We start from the raw sequence: 20,808 nt of genomic DNA on the forward strand, positions 1-20,808 counted from the left end.
GACATCTCCAGAGCTCGGACGCAAGCGCTCGTCTCCTGGCCTGCAGAGAAGCGGGGGAGGTTATCAATCACGGCCAGGGCCGGGAATGTGAGGCCGAAATTGGAATGGCTGTAATGCCTCTGTTTGACTTGAGACGACTGCTTTTACCTTTCTGGGCCAGTTTCTCCAACTGTTAAGTGAGGAAGTGGACTATATCAGCGAATCTCATTTTTACAGGCACGGACCCCTTGGAAAATCTAGTGAGAACTCGACGGAGAAATGCACATACGTACTAAATTTTGCAAAAAGGTTTATGGGGCAGTTCACCGAAGTAGGTGATTTTAAGGGATCTTTCCATTTTTAGGACTCTGACAGTTGCTCAGATGAAAGGCAGAGAAGGGGTGATGTGTGCAACAGTTGCAAATCAACCTCCCCCCCCCCTCCGTCACCAGGACTGGTTCTGCTGAAGTAGCTGTGCCGCTCCGCATTCACCGCGCCCCAGTTAAACGTTTGTATTTCTCTGAGCTTTGTGGAAAAGATAGCTTTCCTTAAAAGAATTGGCTAGAGTTGGTTCTGGCCCAACACCAGGGGGAGGGTTGTTACCTGAGCCAAAACTGGGCCCTCCCACTCCCACCCGCCCTGATACTCAGGTATAGTCACCTAACTAGATAGGCTGCTGGAAATAGTTTAGTCTGTCCAACTTAACTACAGCCAGACCTTGGAATGCCTGACCCATGTCTGGGAATGGAATCTACAAGTCATTGTATAAGGATGTTAAACATAAAGCATGTAGTGGGCCCTGGGTGAAACATTTTCAAGTTCTCCTTGTTCCTACCAAAGGCTCATTAACTGACGGGATGAAAAAAAACTATTAATTGTGAAATTCCAACATCAAACTTAATGATACTAATAACAATGGCTATCCTCTTCTGTGCAGCAATGTGCATATTCTCTCATTTAATATTCTTGTGACTTTATACATTTTACAGATGCGGATGCCTGGGACTCAGGTGTTCGATCCCTTGTTCTAGCTCCCTTTGTCTTATCACCCAAAGCTAGTAAGTTACCGAGTTGGCATTTAATTTGTCTCAAAAGCCTGTCCATCTGCTGCCCATTTCTCAACATCTCTTGGAAAAGAATAAAAAAGAGGAAAATATGGTGCATTTTTTCCTCAGGAGTTGCAAAGTGAGTTGCATCAAGACTTGTTATTAAGCTGTCATTTGAAAATACTGCTTCAGATAAAACTCACACATACTTGAGGGCAAGGACTATAGATCAGTAATGAATCCCCAAAGCCCAACAATTCCTGGAGGTTAGTAGGTGCTAAATACAGTTTTCGTGAATTCTTCATTCTACCTACTTCCTTCCATTATGGCATTAAATACTAACAGCCAAAAATTTTTTAAGTGCTTCATGTAAGCATATCTCCATCATAAAGTCAGATGCTTTCTGAGAATGTGGCTCTTTCCTCAGAGAGTATTTGGAAGGCAAGAACGTCTGGGGAATACTTACGAAGTCCATTAACTCACACCACTTGCTGTGGCCTGAAATTTCAAGTCATGACAGACAGGCCTGGCTCATTGTGTGGCACCTCATGACGGAATGAGATAGAGAAGCTAGAAAACATGTGATCTGAGGGAACAAAAAGCCAGATATGCCTCCTGTATTAGCAACACAGGGTCTTTCCAGCCATAGAAAAAGCCCTGAACTTACGTGCAGACTTTATGTACTTAGGAAATTGGCTAGGTATTGGGGGCGCCTGGGTGGCACAGCGGTTGAGCGTCTGCCTTCGGTTCAGGGCGTGATCCCGGCGTTATGGGATTGAGCCCCACATCAGGCTCTTCTGCTGTGAGCCTGCTTCTCCCTCTCCCACTCCCCCTGCTTGTGTTCCCTCTCTCGCTGGCTGTCTCTATCTCTGTTGAATAAATAAATAAAATCTTTTAAAAAAAAAAAAAGGAAATTGGCTAGGTATTAACTTAATGCACATAGTAATGTCATTTCATCAGGAAGCTATCGTAGCTTTTAAATTCCTTTAGCAGCACTTCCTATTCCATGTATCTTATAACTGACTGAGTAGAGTAGACTTAATTTCATCAATTATACTGCAAAAACAATATACATAGGAGGATAACTTTGATTTTAAAAAATAACTTTGAAGAAGGCAAATTCAAAACCTTCAAAAAAATTTATTTTCCCAACAATGTGGCTGCCATCCTACCAGCTGGTAATCTGGAATAGTCGTCTTAAGTGTTTTAAGGCTCAAAAACATTGTTCCTTACCTTGATACAATTTGAAAAGTGATTTTGGAGTAGAAGATGTTGATGATAATGATCATTTCTATCTTTATTTACAAGGACTGTCTCATTTAATCTTAATTTAATTCAACTTGCAAAGCAGTTGCTTTTATTTTGTCCATTTTACACCTGAGTAAAGTAAAGATCAGAGCAGTTAGATAAGTCATCCAAGGCTACACAGCTTGTAAGTGGCAGAATTGGGATTCAAATTTAGGCCATTTGACCCTATGCCCACCTTCCTGGTCACTTGAGTTAGGCCACTTTTCTTAGTCTCAACCCATCTTCCCCTTACACACCCTAACTAGATCAGGCATACTTGCTTTCACCTGGGAAATTCATTGGGCTTGAGGAAATGTGCTGCCTAGGATGTGGGACTGTGTTCCAGCTGCATTTGACTTGCCTATTCTTGGACTTACCAGGCACATTTCCCTCTCAAGTCTTTTGTATTTGATGTTCTTTCTACTTGGATATTGTTTACCCACAACTCTCCTCTTCATTCAAGTCTGTTCGTGTGGTTCCCCAGCAGGGCCTTTCCTGGCTACCCCAGAAGACCCCTTCATCTGTGTCCCTTGAACTTTCTTTTTATTATAGCACTTACCACTACCTGATAACATATATTCGTTACCATTACCCTCACTAGAATAGAAGTGAGCTGAAAACAGAGACTTTGTCTCTTTTGTTTATCACTACTTTTCTCATTGACTCCTAGATGATATTTCCTACAGTTAAGCACTCTGAAAAAATGGATGTGTCTTATAATTGACACCTGTGTCCTGGTAGCATTTTTTTTTCTTGATTATACCTACAATAAATGAGGAGTCTTTAAAATAACGGTGTCTTAAAGTTGATGAAAATAGTCTATCCCCAGGGCCCAGACTCTTGCCTGGCACAGAGTTGGCACTCGGTAATTACTTGTCAAGTGAAACCACTGAAAGTTCACTATGTGCCAGAAACTATTTAAATATTTTTAATCCCCCCACGATTATCCTGTTATGAAATACTTCTGTTATCAAAGCAGTGTGGTAATAGGGAGTAAATGTGTGGTGTCCTTTTGGAAGTCTGGGAAAGGGAAGAGAGCTGCGTCCTGGTCTCTGCCATGGGACTGCAGTGTGTCTGGTTGCCTTGCTTGTCCTCAGTTCCCACTCTTCTTTCCGCAGACTTCAGTGAATACCTGCTGCTTGCCCAGTGCGGAGGCACAGGAAGCCCTGGGGCACCCAGAAGGGTTGCCTAGCCTGGTCTGGAGGTGCAGGGGGATGTCTCAGACAAGGCTTCCTGGAGGAGGTTCTGTCTAAACTTGAAAGTCAGACATTGACCTGGGAAGTGGGAAAGGACGAAGGTGAGACTGGAGAGAGTCCAAGCCAACTCAAGGAGGGAATTGTGTTAAATAGCTTCTATTTTGCCCTTAAGCAAAATAGTGATGTACGGTGGACTATTTCTATCACTCTGGCAGCCTGTTAGTGGATGAAGAAGAAGAGGAATGTAAGAGAGGCCAGTTTGAAGACATTTGAATTAATGTAAATGAAGGCCGGAGAACTGCACACAGTGTCTGAAGGGGGGAGAGGCCCTGAGGGGCCACAGCATTTAGGATTAGGGGGACTTGGCTGAACGTGCTCCTCAGAGATGTCTGGCCTGAGTGAATGAGTGGCCAGTGGGTGGCACCATTCACTAGGGAGGGAAATCCAGGAAGCCAGTAAGTTTGGGAAATTGGGAAGAGTTTGGACCATCAGGAGTTTGAAATGCAGGTGATAGCAGGAATCCTGTAATGAAGGGTCTTCATCTTAGAGGTCTTGGCAGAAGGGTTATTTTCAGAATCGTGGGGACTGTGGAAGTGAAGAGAAACGACCATTTTACTTTAGAACGATTACTGTGGTTACAGGCTGGATGGCACAGTGATCTGGGCCTGCGTTGGCAGTGATCTAAAGAGCAGGTGGCCATAGGACTGGAGAGCAGGGTAGCAGATTGAAAGTTTACTACATTGGGCTTTGGTGAGAGATTAAATGTGAACAGGATGGGCAGTGAGCGAAAGTGGATAATGAAAATTTGCTTTCTGGTTTGAGCCACTGACTGGATATTGTTGCCTATTTCTGATGTCACCCTACTGAATCAGATTGTCGGGGAACAGATGGAGAACAACATTTAAATGGGGTATAATGATAAAAGCTCATACTTTTATAGTTCTTACTGTGTGTCAGCAAACTCAGTCTAATCCTCTCAGCAGTGTACCATTATCTTCATTTTCCAGATGAGGAAACTGACAGAGAAGTTCAGTAACTTGTCTGAGGTCGCACAGCTAGTAAGTGGTGTGGCTGGAATTTGAACCAAGGCAGCCTGGCTGAAGGCTGATCTCACTGCCTGCCTGAAGTGAGATGGCTCTGAATGAGGAGCTGAGTTTACACTCACAGAACTTGAGAGATCTGTGGGGCAGCCCCATGCAGGTTTCCAAGGCACAGGAAGATACATGGGGCTGGGTGGGGACAGCCTGGACCTTATATTCTGACCTATGCCAAACAACAACTGTAAATGTGAAGAGCCCCTGCTCGAAGGCTGTTGAGCTAAGCATTTAGGTACTCATACTTACTGTATCTGCCAGTTCACAATGGCTGTGTTGAGTTTTTAAATTTGAGTTAAGTCTTGATAAGTCTTCAACTTAACTCTACATTTGAACTGTTGTATTATGGTTTCCTGGCTCAGCCTAATTCCAGAAATTCTTTCCTTGCCCATGGTCTCTTAACCAATCTTCCCTCTCAAGCGTTGACATTTAGCTATAATTTGCCAAAGTATTTCTTCATTCTCTGCTTATACATTCATGAGCATCTAATTCTGTCCAAGGGAAAAAGAGAAGTTTTCACCAGAAAGGTGCATCTGTGTCCTCAGAAGCCATTGGATTTGAGGTCTTGTTCTGTGTCCTTTCTTCTTGGCCATCTCTACAGCCATTCCTTCCCCTTTTCTCTGAGACCAGTCCCTACTTTGACACCACTTTGGTTCCCATCTTGCCACTGTTCTCAGGGGACTCATTCCATTTTTCCATACATGCAAACACCTACGGTATCTTTTTGCATCCTTTAAAATACAGAAACAATGGGAAAAAACCCAAACCCACAAAGCCCCCTTCTACCCAGATCCCCCCTAAAGCTCCTGTCCTTTCCTCCCCCTTAAAACCATAGTCAATATCTCTACTTCTTCAGTTCTCTCTCTCTTCAGCCCACTGCAGCCTGACTTCCATCCCCACCGAAACACTTCTTGCCGAGGTCACAAGTAACTTGGGTATGACCTCCTTCTTAACTCCAGTCCTCTTCTGGCTTCTGTGGCCCTGCTCTCAGCTGTTCCGCCTCTACCCAGATGCTGGTCCTCAGGGGCCTTGCCTCCCACTCCTCTCATCTCACATGCTCTTCCAGGATGACGCTGTGTCTGAGGGGAGAAAAATCTGTGACTCTCATGGAAAGGATATCAGAAAGGTCACTCAACCAACAGGAATGCTGAATAACCAGGCCTTCTCAGACTGGAGACCAGAGCCTCTGCCAGCTGCCGGGAATTCCCAGGCAGCTTCTCCGGGGCATCGTCGTCAAAGTGATTTAGTCCCATTTTTCATTCTTCTGTGTCCTTCTGTGCAGTAGTCAAGTTCTTTGGCCCATTAGCAGCGTCAGATTTTACCCGCTGCTACTCTGGTCCGAAACTGTACAACTTCCTGTGTTTCCCTCCTCTCATGGATCTCAGACTCCATTCTCTCAGTCCTGGGGGGCTCTTTCCCTCTCTTCTAGTTCATACACAGTTGTGCATAAATATTCAGTATTTCAGGGTTTTCTCCCCTCCCTCTTCTCCTTTCATGGTGCTCCCCACCCCATGTGGCATCTGGGCAGGAGAGGGGGGAGGCAGACGAGCTTTGTGGTTCAGGTGTGGTCCCTCCCCGCTGCTGGTCTTCCCTGCCATGTGGCTACTCTAGACTTGTCCCTCGGCATTATGGATTCTGGTGGGGCCCACCAAAACAGGGCTGGCCCGATTTCTTTCCTGAGCAGAATCATGAATATCGCCCGTGTTTCTAGTCACAAGGCCCTTGTGTGCCGTAGTCCTCTCAGCTTGTCTCCTGACCTTTCCTCGTCTGCCCAGCCCCTCACTGGGGCAGCGTATGCTTCCGGATTACCCGTGTGGCACACGGTGAAAGGGGGCAGAGAGAACTGCTCTTGTCCACTGCCTCATCTCCTGGGGCTCCTTTTACAGCCGAGGTGCAACTTGGTGCTGCGGCCCAGCTAGTGTGGGTCTTCTCTGAAAGTCCAGTGCTCTCCCTCGGCTCTGCTCGGGGAATGGGGCACCAGCGTCCTCTAAACCCAAGTGCTTCTGAGCCCCACGCAAGGATTTGGCCTTAGAGGAGGGCAGACCAGAACACCTGTCCTGCGTTTTCTCCTGGACAGTCCCAGAAGGCCCTTGTCCCTTCCCGCTCTATGGGAACTTCTCTTTAATCTTATGGTGTGTCATCTCCACACACTGTAGCTAATAGAAACTCTCTATCCTCTCACTCCCAGTTTGTGTTCTTAGTCTACAGAGAGTTTGGAAATTAGGAAGTCTTTTTTCCTCCCCAAAAAGCCAGATTTGAAGACTCTTATCTCACTGTGGACTCAAGAAAATTAAATTTCAGACTGAGAGCTGAGCAATGGCTCCCAAGCAGCAAAGGCCATTTCACTAAGTGGCTGGGCATTGCGGGCTTAATCATTGACTTACCTGCAACAGAAGTACAGGTTTGACCTCAAGAAATGTTCTCCTTTAGCTTGATAGAGTGCCCATCTCTTATAGAGCCAGGCACTTTGCCCATCTCACCAAGACTACAGAGAATGGGTAGGGCATTTCTCCAAAGGAAAAGATGGGTTGCTCTTACCCAAAGAAAGGGATAGAGGGAACAGACCAGTAGAAATAGTAAGTGTCTTCCACAGCTTTGGTGATATCTGCTTGTTGTTGACACCACATCCAGGTCTTCAGCCCGTATGTCCCCTGTCGGGGAGCAAGAATTTCTATACCCTTCAAGGGTCCTTCTAGCTAGACTAAGAATCAAATTGACCTGAGACAGATTAACAGGAGAAAATCAAATTTAATAGCATACATGCAGGGAATCTACACAGACAGGCAGAGTGAGGTCTGTATGTCATCCTGAACTAAAGAGAAGGGGGTAGGAGCCTGGGACTTCAGAGGAAAGGAATGTACTTTACGTTGGTAAGAAAGGCCGATGTTGATAATTAGATGTTTGTCCTGCCGTACAGATAGGTCACTCACATACAGTTTATCTCTGCTAATAACTCCCATTCTGGGGAGGACCGCCAGTTGAGATTCTTCTGTATAGTTAAGGGAGGGGCAAAAGTTTCTCTTGAGCCCACAGGGTCTCTGTCACTTTCAGCTCACAATAATCTTCATGTCAAAATGGCCATCTTGGGGCGGCCTGCTCACGGCCCCTGCCCCCACCACCATACCTCTGTGTCCTGTGTCCTGCTGCTTGTCTCAGCGCGGATGTCCCACAGCACCTGGCGAGATGAGATGTGTTCAGAACCTGACGGCTATCTTTCCCCCTGTGCCTAGTCGTCTGGCCTTTCCCGACCCCTTTCCATTGCATCAAATCAAATTGGATCTGATTTGCCACCTCCCATCCATCTGGCTCCTAGGTAATTTAGTACCCCTTGTACTTTGGAAGTATTTTTAATGTGTTATATTATTTTTTAACAAAAGCTAATTTTAACCAAAGAAAAATGTACCTCTATAGAAAATGTGGAAAATATAAAGGAGAAAAGTATATGTTGTTCAGCCCCAGCACTGGGGGATGACCACTGTGAGTGTTTTGTCACAGTGCCACAGAGTTCCTAAGAACCAGACTGGCTCTGTTAGCAGTCCAGCCCCACGACCACCACCCCTCTGTGTGGCCCTGGACATACTGCCTGAGCCCCTATGCCTTCATGTACCCCTCTGAGAGATGGGGGTAATGTTAGTACCCACCTCCGAGGGCTTGGAGAGAGTTGTATGAATAATGGGATAAGACACTGCCTGGCTCATAGCATCCAGCACATCGCAGTTGCTGTTATTATTATTATAAATGTATATATGTTAATTGCTGATAAACTGGGTGTACAGTTTAATATTCTTCTTTTCATTAACTATTGTAAGCGTTTTCCAGGTCACAAAATACTCCTCAAAAACATGATTTTAATGACAGTATAATAGTCTGTTATTTAAATATATTCGTAATTTCTTCTGTGATTGACTGTTCCTCTATTTTTGGACGGTTGGGGTATGTATGTTTGCTGTAATCACTCTGAGCTGAAAATGCTTATTTATGTGTATATGTACATTTAAAGCATGTGTATTTGTGTGTGTCTGTATCTACATCTGACTATGAGTCTGATTATTTTCTTAGAACAGAATTTTACACCTGAAGAGGGGATGAGCTGTGTAAAGCCTCCAGTAAATGTACTGAGAAATCGCATAAACGCAAGGTTATCAACCACACACACTCAGGGCCCACCTCACCACCGACTCCAGCAGTGAGGTGAGCTTGTTCAAGTTTGCTGTTGTTGCTGCCATTCTTGACAAGGTCACTTTCACCACATTTCACTGGGATGGTAGGAGATGGAACCTTGCCCCGGGTGCTTCTGCATACATTACTTTTTATAATGTCAATAAATTAACTGAGCACTCCCGTAAGCCCTGGACAGCCATACTAACTTGCTTCCTGCCTAGTCCGTGTTTCTGTGAATAGAAGTACAATCCATGGTGCTGGCAATACACTCCATTGGGTTTTCTTGTTTCCCTGCTCCCCTGCCCTAAGATGGTTAGCATTTTGGCACCTCTCCCTGGTGACAGCACAAGTCCCAGAGCCCAGTAAAAGGTTCGACGGGAACCTGGCTCAGGTAAGGTACTAGCTTAGATGGACTGACCCATTTTCTGAACTCTCTGTGTGGCCTTCTCAGCATATTGCCGTATATTGCAAATCTTTGTACAATGTTTCAGGTTCAGATTTCCATTCAATGTCTTCTCCCTTGTAGTGACCCCAGCAGTGTTACTGTAACCCCACAGGAAGAGAGCTAGAGTTTTATTTTGCTAAAATAAAATCAACTAATATTTTTAAGTGCTTTCTGTTTTACAAAATGCATTCGCAAACGTGATTCTTTTGAGCTTCAAAACAATTCTGGAAGTTAGGTACGTTTATCTCCATTTTACAGATGAGACCCAGGGAGGTGAAGCCACTAGTTGAGCTGGTGAGTGACAGGGTTGGATCTCAAAACCCTCCTCTTCCTAAAGCATGATGCCTTCAGCAAAGGAGAGCCAGAAGGAGGAAAATGACCACGGGAGAGGAATACCAGCTTTGCTAGAAGGAATGAGAGCTGAAGAGGAGTTGAAGGAGTAGAGGCCACAAGTGGGAGCACTTGAACAGGGCAGGCTTGTGAGGCCTATGGTTGTGAGAGCCTGTGGCTGGATCTGCTCCTGTGATTTAGGGGCGTGGTCCCTGGGACTCCAGAGATGTGGGCCCTTGGGCAAATCATGGAACTCACTGAGTCTCAGTCTCCCCATTTGCAGGATGGAAATAACTCTCCCCTCTGCCAACTAGAAGATTGGTGCTGTGGTGCCTCTGATGCTGCCTTGGGATCTTCGAAGGGCAGGGCAAGCCTTTCAGCCAGGTTTACTTACTCCAGGTGAGAGCAGGCAGGACTCCAACCACGGTTCCTTTCTTTTCCTTCTTTTTTCCTTTTCTACTTATAATTTCGCAACATCCTTGTTGTAAAATGATATAAGTGATTCTGAAATATTTAAAGTAGAGATGGAAAATCCCAGATGTTCCCCCCCGTACCCCTCTATCCTACTCTGCAGAATGATAGCCACAGTTTGTGATTTCGTGCACTTTATTCCAGGCTTTAAAAACATGTATCCGGGGCGCCTGGGTGGCACAGCGGTTAAGCGTCTGCCTTCGGCTCAGGGCGTGATCCCGGTGCTCTGGGATCGAGCCCCACATCAGGCTCCTCCGCTATGAGCCTGCTTCTTCCTCTCCCACTCCCCCTGCTTGTGTTCCCTCTCTCGCTGGCTGTCTCTATCTCTGTCAAATAAATAAATAAAATCTTTTAAAAAAATAAATAAAAAAAAATAAGAACATGTATCCATACATATTTTGATGTACATATTTATACACACACACACACACATATCCACTTATTCATACAGTTCTTTAAATTTTACAAAAATGTTATCTACACTCTTCTGCTCCTTGCTTTTTCCCCCATAACAGTTTTTTTTAAAAGATTATTTATTTGAGAGCGAGCATAGGAATGGGGGAGGGGGGAAGCAGAGGAAGAGGGACAAGCAACTCCCTGCTAGGCAGGGGACCCGATGTAGGACTCGAGTTTTTCTTATTCAGAACCCTGAGATCATAGCCTGAAGCAGACACTCCACTGACTGAGCCACCCAAGTGCTCCTCCCCCCCGCCCCCCAGGCAATAACATTTTATCTTGAAGACCTCTCTATATCAGACCTAATTCAGTTGTATGTCTGGGCATTTTGCAGCCAGATAGATAGATATTTAACCAATTACCTATCAATGCTGTTTATATCATTACCAGTGAAAATATTACCAATAGTGCTACTTTAACCACTAGTGCCATTATGCATTATTATCCTTAGTGCTTGAACAAAGGATGCAAAGTGCTTTGTACTCCTGTAAGTGTATTTTGAAGTGAAGTTCCTTGTGACACAAAATTTTTTTAAAGACTTATTTGAGAGGAGAGAGAGAGAATGAGCAGGAGGGGGGAGGGTCAGAGGGAGAGGGAGAAGCAGACTCCCTGCTGAGCAGTTTCTGGGGCCTGAACCCAGCACCCTGAGATCATGACCTGAGCCAAAGTCAGATGCTTACTGACTGAGCGACTCAGGAACTCTGTGACACAAATTTTATTATCTGATAAGTATGTTAAACTGCCAGATTCTACTCCCACCAGTGGTGTTTGGGGTGTCCATTTGCCTACAATGGCTCTTAGCAGGGGGTCATTTTGCACCCCAACCCCCCACTCCGGGGACATTTGACAATGCTTGGAGACATTCTTGGTTGTCACAGCCTGGGAGGTAGTGCTGGAGATGCTCCTGGCATCTAGGGGGTAGAGGCCAGGGATGCAGCTAAGCACCCTACAGTAAACAGGGGAGCCCCCACCACAAAGAATTGTGTCCGTGCTGCTAAGGTTAAAAAACCCTGGCCTACACTCTTGCCAGTGCTGGAGATGACCATTTTTTTAAGCTTGCCTATCTGGTAGTGTGAAAAATGATACCTTATTTTATTTTGTACCTCTTCAGGAGAATGGAGTTATATTCGCTTCTTACATTATGTGTTATTTGAATTTGTTATGATTAATGTATATTATTTTTATAATTTTCTTGAAAAGCCCCTGAAGATTTTTTTTTTTAATCAACACCTCTTTGATTATTACTATGCAATTTGTTCTTAAGATTTCGTCACGTAAGTGCCTGTTTGTCTTTCCCTTATAAGGTGTAGAAAGAATTCCTCAGGGTGAGCCTTAAGAACCTGTCAGTGCTTTAGGTACAAGTCTCATCCTCTGGCCTTCAGAATTTCTCTACTGCACTTCCAAAGCACCTTCTCCCAGTGGACATCCCAACCCGGGAACCACCTCCAAGAATCATCTTAGCCCAGAAATACTCTTTATCACATACCAGAGCCCCACAATGAAGCTGACCTTAGGACACCCAGAACAGCCACCATGGACTCATCTGCCCAGATGCCAGAAAAAAAAATACAGTAAAAAAATCCTTATGCTCATTTCTCAGCTGTGAAACCTGAGATCCATTCACCCTGTGAATTTTCCAGCCTGTCTCAGCTGAGCCAAGCCCCTGGTGCTTCTGCAGAGCCTGAAGCTGCTGGCGTAGGTTCTGGCACAGCTTGATTGCTTTCACATTCCCTCTGCCGGGTCCTATCAAATGGAAAAGGAGTAGAGCCCAGGCCTAAGCCCTGCTCGGCATGGCCAGGTCTCCTGGAGAAGCGCTCTACACCTTTCACTTGGCTCAGAGAAGCCAGAGCCGGACTGGAGGAAGCGTCCATGGAGAACTTCTCAGCAATCCTGGATACTCCCAAGAAAATGTCCCACGTGGCAGAAATGGCACAGACTTGCCTGTAACTTTTGCAGATCACCCAATAGCAGACTTTCAAAGTGGCCCTGGTGCCAGGGACAGGCTTCTGCCAGAAGTTCTGTGCATTTGATCTGCAGCCTGTTGTGGTTTCCCAGTAAGCAAAGACATATGTAGAGGCTGCCTGGTCTGATGGCTGTCTCCACTCTGGAATCTACTCAGATCCTGTCAGTAAAATGAAATATCCAACCTGTGAGGCCATGAATGCCTGAGACAGCCCTGCATTGCTGACTTAGAGAAAACTGGTTCACAGCAGGAAGGGCAGGGAGTGATATATAAGAGAGAACACTCAGGGGCCCCTGGATGGCTCAGTCATTAAGCGTCTGCGTTTGTGTCGGCCTTTGGCTGAGGTCATAATCCCAGGGTCCTAGGATCGAGCCCTGAGTGAGCAGGGAGCTTGCTTCTCCCTCTGCCCCTCCCTCTGCCCTCTCTCTCCCTCTCTCTCTCTCTCTCTCTCTCTCTCAAATAAATAAAATCTTTTCAAAAAAGAAAGATCACCCACCTGCAAGTCAGGGCCTGAGTTCTGCTCTTGCCTCATGTATCCTGGGACAGATAAATCATTTTATTTCTCGGGATCTCAGCTTTCTTGTTAAGTGGTTATTGGAAGCATTCACTCTGTTTTTCCGTGTGCAGTTTTCTCAAATGATAACACTGCCAACTAGATAAAGCTGGCTAAAATAAGTTAGAGATCTAAAATAGAGTTTAAAACCAGTCCAGTTCCTGCTGGTTAGTTTTTCTTATTCAAAAGTAATAGATGTTCAGAACAGAGGGAAAAAAAACAAACCACAAGATAGAGTCAAGCACAAAGTAGTTCATAGAGAACAGTCACCTGGAGACCATGCTGTTGGCCTCTGGTTGGGATGCTCCCAGGTACAATGTTCTTGGATTGGTGGTTGGGCTTTGCAGAGGAGAGCCCCTGAGTGATTTAATAACACCCTCCCCTTCATGGGCCATTTAGGATATATGAGTTGTTTTTCCATTACAAAGAGTGCCATGCAGATACAAGCTGGATGAAAAAGAATTAGCACTTAATGAGAAAGCAAGCAGGAAAAGGGACTATTTGAACACCTGACAAAGATGCTTTAAAGGGCACAAAAGGATGCCAAATTGCCCCACAGAGTACAAAAATTACCAGTGAGAGACAAATAGATAAATGCTCACCGTCAGCCGTTTGCATTTAAGTTAACACATATTTACTGGACAGTTGCTGTTGTATCTGTACCAGATGCTGTGGACTCCGCAGGCAGCCCAGCCACTGACCTCACGGCTTTCAAACTATTGGAGACCAACACGGAAATTATTTCACACACACACAGTCATTTGTGTTTAAGCAAACTGCCTTCACACGTGATTGGTGCATTAGAACCCTGAATCATCTCCCTCCCGAGCTCTGCTCCTCGACCCCGCCTCCCAGCCTCTGAGGGCCTGCAGGTCTCAGCCTTGAGGGGAGTACTCCTTCCTGCTCACATCCAATCCAGACGGTGCCTCTGAGTGCCCCTGCATGAAGGCCATTCAACTTTTGCTTGTCCTCTTCGGGGAACAGGAAGCTTACAACCTTTGATTCAGCCCCTGCTTTTTGGAAACTTTTCCCTATATTGAACTCAACCTCCCTCCCTATAGCTTCCTCTGATTGGTCCCAGAACCTCACAAAACAAGTCTGCTTTCTTTTCCAAACTGCAGATCTAAAGAGCTTTAGATCTTCAGGTGAAGCAACCAATCCCATGGTCTGCCCCCAAGACAGTACCCAGCATCTGTGATGTCCTTCCCTGGCAGAAAGGGCCTTCAAGTCCCCTGTTGATTCATCAGACCATGCGCATGCCCAGACCAAACGAAGTATCCATGAACAGATGGCCACGGCACGGGGGCAGCAAGGCCCAGACCTTTGAGGACAGATTATGCTAGTGACACTAGAAAACCTCCTGAAAGCTTCGGGAGGGTGGATGGGGATGGAGAGAAGATGAGCCAGCCCTGATTGGAGGACCTAATCTGCTGTCCTCCAAAAAACAGCCTGTGTGCCTAGAGCGTGTTTATCTCCTGGGAATTTTAATTCTGCAGGTCTAGGGTAGAACCCGAGATTCTGCTTACAAGCTCCCAGAGATGTGCTGATACTTCAGAGGATACTTTGAGTAGCAGAGCCCTAGGGCAGTGGTATCGTAATACCCTGGAGGAGCTTTAAAAATACCGAAAGTTTGGCTTACCCCAAACCTACTCATTCAGTCTTCTGGTCCATTTATTGAGAAGGTCTCAACCTAGGCTGCACATTAGAATTAGTTGAAGAGTTTTTAAAATGCTGACTCTCACTCATCTCTCTCTGTCTCTCTCTCTCTCTTTCTCTCTTCCTCTTGCTGCTTTAGTTTGAAAAACTTACCAGCCTAATTTGGTGTGGGAGCAGAGGTTCCCAGCCCTGGTGGCACATCACAGTCACCCGGGAGTATTATAAAATGTCAGTGTCAGGGCCCCTCCCTGAAGACCCACTGAATCAGAATTTCTAGGGGCTAGGGCCAAGGGATCAGCATTTCACAAAGCTCCCCCGATGATTCTGGGGTGCGGCCCCTGGTGCAGAATCTGAGAGAAGAATCATCTGGGATTCTTGACGAAAATACAGGTTACCACACTCTCCCCCGGACATTCTGGGACTTGTATGTTTAACAAGTGCCATGGGTGATTCTTAGGAAATGGCAAGGTTGGGAAACACAGAGAGAGAGGAAAGGTCCCTGGATTGAAGTCAGCAAAGACAATGTTCCTGCTACGAGACATCAAAGGTCACTTAACCTCTCAGATTCATTTCTTCATCTGTAAAATGGAGAGGACAGTAATTGCGTGGGGCAGAGATGGATAAATGCCCCAGAAGTCTGCATAGCTAGTCTAGAGGACGGTTCTTGTTGGAAACTGGCCGCCACAGGTCAGAAACTACATTTCCCAGCTCTCCTTTGCATTTTGGTGAGGTGGCCACAGGACTGAGTTCTGACGGGTGGAACACGGGCATAACTAAGGAGGGCTGCTACCCATTAAAACCTCCCACAAGGTCCTCTGCTCTCTTCACTGTGTGCCCACTGGATCGCAATGCCTGGGTGATCTTGGAAGCCACATGGGAAGGTTGACAGAGAACTCCCTGCCCTTGCCCCCACCTACTGCTAATTGGACTTTATGTGAATGAAAAATAAACTTCTGTGTAAAGCCACTGTGGTTTCTCTCTTACAGTAGCTAGTGCTATGTTAACTAACATACTGCCCCTAGGATTGCGGCAAAAATTATCTCCTGCAGAGGCTGCAAAGTGACAATGTGAGGGCTTAGATCCAACCCACAAGTATGTTTTGTTATTTCTGTGCCAGCCAGTTTTTTTTTTTCTTAACACATCTTAAAATGAGAGATTTCACGTGAACATCTGGATCTCCAGGTTCTTGAAAACCTGGAATAACTGGCAGCCAAGCTTGCAGTCCACTCCGGGAGTGACTGACCGGGACAAGGAGCAGCCGGCTGTACGTTAGGTGGCACACATGCTCTCCTGATCCACCATGCTCCCCACCACACCCTTATGGCATTTCTGGGGCCCCTGTAGCTTCCTGAGCCCACAGGCCCTCAGGTGGTGAATGTAGACATTAGATGCATTCACTGTTAGGATTTTTCACAGCGAATTTCTTCGGGCAACTTCTAATTCCCAGGAGAACCATTCATCCTGCCCCAAACTTGGAAACAAAATCTCCCGAGTGATCCTTCCAGGCTTGAAGTATGTCCTCCACCCCCACCGCAGCCCACCCATGGCCGTGGCCCGTTCGGCCTCTGCTATCTGTGGAGGCAGTGGTGTGTGGAGAAAAGAGCTCAGGTGTATCTGGGGGTCAGGTAGACCTGGATCCCATAGCCAGCTCTGCTGCCCAGGGCAACAAGGAAATACAGACCATTCGCTGGGAAAGAAATTAAAATGGATTCGAGACGGTTGAAAAGATGAAACTCAAAGAATGCTAGCTGATAAATGCACATGAAACGGCAAAATCAGAAAATGGTTTTACAGCCCCTGATAATTGGTCCCAGCAAGGACCATCAGTGGATGAGAAACCGGATACCCATAAGGTCCTGGTGGGAAGAGGAAAAATGGACATTACCATGGAGAGTGGTGGTCAGCACCTCAAATCAAACATGGCATCATTAATAGTGGGACACCAAGACATTGTGGATCTCTGGACTGGAGGCAAAATGAAGCACAGGGCTCCACCCACGAAGGATTAGTTAAATTCTTGTGCCCCAGATGCTTCGACTGAATCTAGTCTAAGTGCTAGTTTATAAGAAACACAGAGGAGAGTACAAGTTAAAAGGCGTGACAGTGACCAATCAGACCCCCAAGCAGAACATTGTACAGGACAACTCCGTGAGTTAACATGGTGGGGAAAAAATATATAAAGGAATGAGGACCATTCTCCATAAAAGAGACTTGAAAGGTAACGACAGAATTCATGGCATGGTCCTTGTGTGGATCCTGGTTCAGACTCACTATGCAGACATTTCTGGTACAACAGAGGAAATGGGAACATGAACTAGATATCAGGGCCTTATTAATTTTTTAAATGTGAAAAGTGTGTTGTTTATGCAAGAAAATGATTTACATTAGATAGAAAGTATCTAATACTGGGGCGCCTGGGTGGCACAGTGGTTAAGCGTCTGCCTTAGGCTCAGGGCGTGATCCCGGCGTTATGGGATCGAGCCCCACATCAGGCTCTTCTGCTATGAGCCTGCTTCTTCCTCTCCCACTCCCCCTGCTTGTGTTCCCTCTCTCGCTGGCTGTCTCTATCTCTGTCGAATGAATAAATAAATAAAATCTTAAAAAAAAAAAAGAAAGTATCTAATACTGAAGTATTTCATGAATGAAATATCATGATGCCTATAATTTGTTTCAAAATACTTCAAATCCTCCTTCCCAAATTAAACAAACATGGCAAGTTCTAACCAATGATTGTATTTAAGTGACGGATACATGGGTGTTCATTGAGCTAATTTGTTTGCGTGTCGTGTGTTTGAAAATTTCTTTATCATAAAAACTCAAAAGAGAGAAGCAAATAAAAACCACAGTGTACCATTTTTCACCCAGAAATTCAAAAAGAAAAAAACCCAAATGTTTAAAAAGATGCTGAGTTGGCAAGGGTGCGGGGAAATGGGCCCTTTTGGAGATGGTTAGTGGTGGGGGCGTAAGCTGCAGCAGCCTCATGGGGGGGAACTTGGGTAGAGACATAGTCTTCAATCTAGCGACTCCACTGCTAGGAAGCTATCATACAAACTATACTCAAACTTGTGTGCAAATCTGTAGGAATAAGGATTTTTGCTGCAGCGTTGTTTTTATAACAAAAAATTAGAAACAGCATATATATCTGTTAATAGGAGTTAAATTTATTACAGTGCAGCCATACAATGTAGACTGTTACAAACCGTGGGCTAGACCTATGTTGACAGGAGGCTCTTTCCCAGACATATCAGTAAGTGAAAAATGCAAAGAGCAGGCCAATGTCTGTCTTATGTGCCACCGTATTTCTGATGCCATTGAAGTGCCTAGCATGCAGTGGGTGCACAATTCATATTTGTGGAGGGAATGACTATACACTTGAGTGCAACTGCTGTGACAAGGGCTCCCTGGATGCATTGAGGTCGAAGACACAGAATAGGGACTGTGGGGCATCCCAGTTGGGTGGGGGCTGGCAGCGCCAGGGTTGAAAGAGTCACCCAAGGCAGAACAAAAGTGATAGAAGTTTATTGAATACACTGCAAGGGAGCAGCAGCAGGACCGCAAGGGAGAGATGGTCTGCCAGGAGACAGTGGTGAAGAGCTATAGTTATAGGGTGGAGTAAGGGAGGATGGGGACATATGGAACTGTACTGTTTTGTTTTTGTTTTTATTTTTGGTAATCTTAGAAACTGTGCTTGGTTGTAACTGGTCAGTTAGGGCTGATGGCTATTTCGAGTTGGGTCTCTTAAAAGCCAGTTTGCATCAGCTAGGTGGTCACTGTAGGTCCTTTTGCCTTGCTCAAATTTCCATGGCCTAAAAGCAGCCTCTACAGGGACCAGATTTTCCAGCCTGATCAAATTTCTAAGGTCTTACTTCCCTGAATTCAGACATTTGAATTTTCCATCAAGACACATCATATTCTGCTTCATAAAATCAAATCATGAACAACAAGACACTTTGAGGAAAAAGAAGGAATACAAATTCATGGAGGAGTGACTGAGTGGCTCAGTCAGTTAAGTATCTGCCTTCAGCTCACGTTGGGATCTTGGGATCCTAGGACCCAGCACTCCCCCACCCCCACCCAGTCAGGCTCCCTGCTCAGTGGGGAGTCTGCTTCTCCCTCTCCCTTCGCCCCTCCCCCTCCACTCAGTGTTCACTTGCTCTCTCTCACTCGCTCTCTTTCTCTCTCAAGTGAGTAAAATCATTAAAAAAGAATTTCATGGAAGAGTGACAAAGAATTTGCTGAACCAGGGAGGCTAATGTGGCAACTGGTACTTAGCAGAAAGTGTAGCTCCAAGCTTCCTGGCAGCCAAAGCAAAAAGGGAAGCCCATGGGCCACAGAACTTTTGCTATCTGGTAGAAGGAAGGACACTGATTCCTCAAGAGCCAGACTTAGCAGTCTAAAAGGGTGAACTCCTGTGCTCAGGAGTTCTTGATAGCATCACGTGGGGGAGGGAGGGCAAATTCAGAAGCTTATCTTCCTGGTGCATCTATTTGCTCAATGGTAAGTAAATTAAAACAACATTTATAGCAAGGGAAGCAAGGGTATATTAAGGAACTTTATGTAAAACTGCCATGAATATTTAGGATAAACTAGGGGACAGCAGCGCATTACAGGCTTTCTTGGGCTCCGCCTTGTGCCTCAGTCTCCGGGGTAGAGATGTGACCTTGGACCAATGACTTGACATCTTTGAGCCTCATTTTCCTCCTCTAGTAAAAATGATTATCATGCAGATGAATGAGATGATGCGTATAAAGTGCTTGGGTTGATAAATGCTTGCTGTGCTGTTGTCTTTATCATCATCATGGTATCATGACCTTATCACTAAGAGCATAGACTCTGGAGCCAGGCAGGATAGGTTCGAATTTCGACCCCACCACTTACTAGCTAGGGGACCTTGGCCAAGGTCACTTAACTTCTCTGTGCCTCACTTTCCTGCTCTGTAAAATGAGGCTTATAGGATTATTGTGAGGGCTCAATGAGTTGATGGCTGTAAAGCTGGGGCACAGGGCAAGTGCTGTGTAAGCATTTGCTCCGGACTTCACATAGTTTTCTCCCTTCTGCCCTTAGAGGTCCTTCAGGAGAAATGCTAGAAAATGACAGCCCCTAAGAGAGACAGGCTATTTCCAGACACTGATTTATAAAAGGAATTGGTCTCTGTAACACCAGTTGTCCTAAGAGGTATTTGCTTCTTGGAAGATAGAGAGTCAAAATGCGTTAACAGTGGTGGTCTTGGCAGATGACTGGCCAGATATGAGCTATTTGCGGGGCATGGCCCACCCCCCTGTGGCTCCTCGAACCCTTCCATGGTGCCAGACCGAGAGGACTGATGGTTTCTCTGGCAGGGGCCAGGGGCGTGCCAAGGAGCTCCTGGGATCCCCCACGCCCCTCCCCCACTCACCCAGCGAGTAATGACATTCACGGAGAGGGGAGGGAGGGAGCGAAGCAGAGGGGCAGGCTCCGCGAGGCCATGTGATGCTGGGCGATAGAGAGCCGCCGCCGCCGCGGAGCCTCCTTCTTTCCTCCCTCTGATTCTCGGCTGTCATGGCGACCCCCAACAACCTGACCCCCACCAACTGCAGCTGGTGGCCCATCTCAGCGCTGGAGAGCGATGCAGCCAAGCCGGTGGAGGCTCCCGTCGCGCCCGAGGCGGCCAGCCCCGCCCATTGGCCCAAGGAGAGCCTGGTTCTGTACCACTGGACCCAGTCCTTCAGCTCGCAGAAGGTAGAGCCCGAAGGAGCGAGGGAGCAGAATGCACCCAGTGGCTAGGAGGCTTGGGGGAGGGGATCCAGGGGGCTGAAGGGGGCTGAGGACCCCGGTGAGAGGCTGGAGGGTGGAATGTGGGGTTTCGGGGCCGGAGGGTGGAGGATGCCGGGCTGCTCTCCCGGGAGGTGACTGGCCCTGTCTTGGGCCCCAGGAGCACCGTCCCCAGTTCTGGGAACATCCATTATGCCTCTTTCCCTCCCAGAAAGACCTGGTCTGTTGGAGGGCTGAGAAGACAGACAAAGGCAAGGGGAAGGGAATGGGCACTGCTGGGAAGGCGGCCTGTTGGAGGGGGCGGCTGCTGCGGGGAGGGAGGAGGAGCGCTTCCTGGGATCCAGCCTCCAGCCCCAGTAGTCGGTGGTGGGCCTCCCCCCACGCTGCTGTCCTGGATACTACAGCCCCCCCCCCCCCCCG

General features: G+C 46.5%; 1 protein-coding gene across 29 annotated transcripts in view; it reads left to right on the forward strand.

The window, feature by feature from the left end:
- GDAP1L1 (ganglioside induced differentiation associated protein 1 like 1) overlaps positions 1-20,808 on the forward strand; it is a 47,641-nt gene that overhangs the window by 352 nt on the left and 26,481 nt on the right. The window contains exons 2-7 of one of the 29 annotated variants that reach the window (XR_005836947.1): positions 344-487; positions 7,654-7,915; positions 8,662-8,793; positions 9,467-9,502; positions 9,822-9,937; positions 11,770-15,603. The exons of 1 other annotated variant lie outside the window; for it this stretch is intronic. The gene's annotated coding sequence lies outside the window, so the exon portion shown is untranslated. 27 more of the 29 variants (XR_005836946.1, XM_040638344.1, XM_040638347.1 and 24 more) reach the window with 27 other exon arrangements.

This window comes from Ursus maritimus, unplaced genomic scaffold (genome assembly GCF_017311325.1).
Source record: "Ursus maritimus isolate PB19 unplaced genomic scaffold, ASM1731132v1 scaffold_22, whole genome shotgun sequence".
In the NCBI taxonomy this organism is placed as follows: Eukaryota; Metazoa; Chordata; class Mammalia; order Carnivora; family Ursidae; genus Ursus; species Ursus maritimus.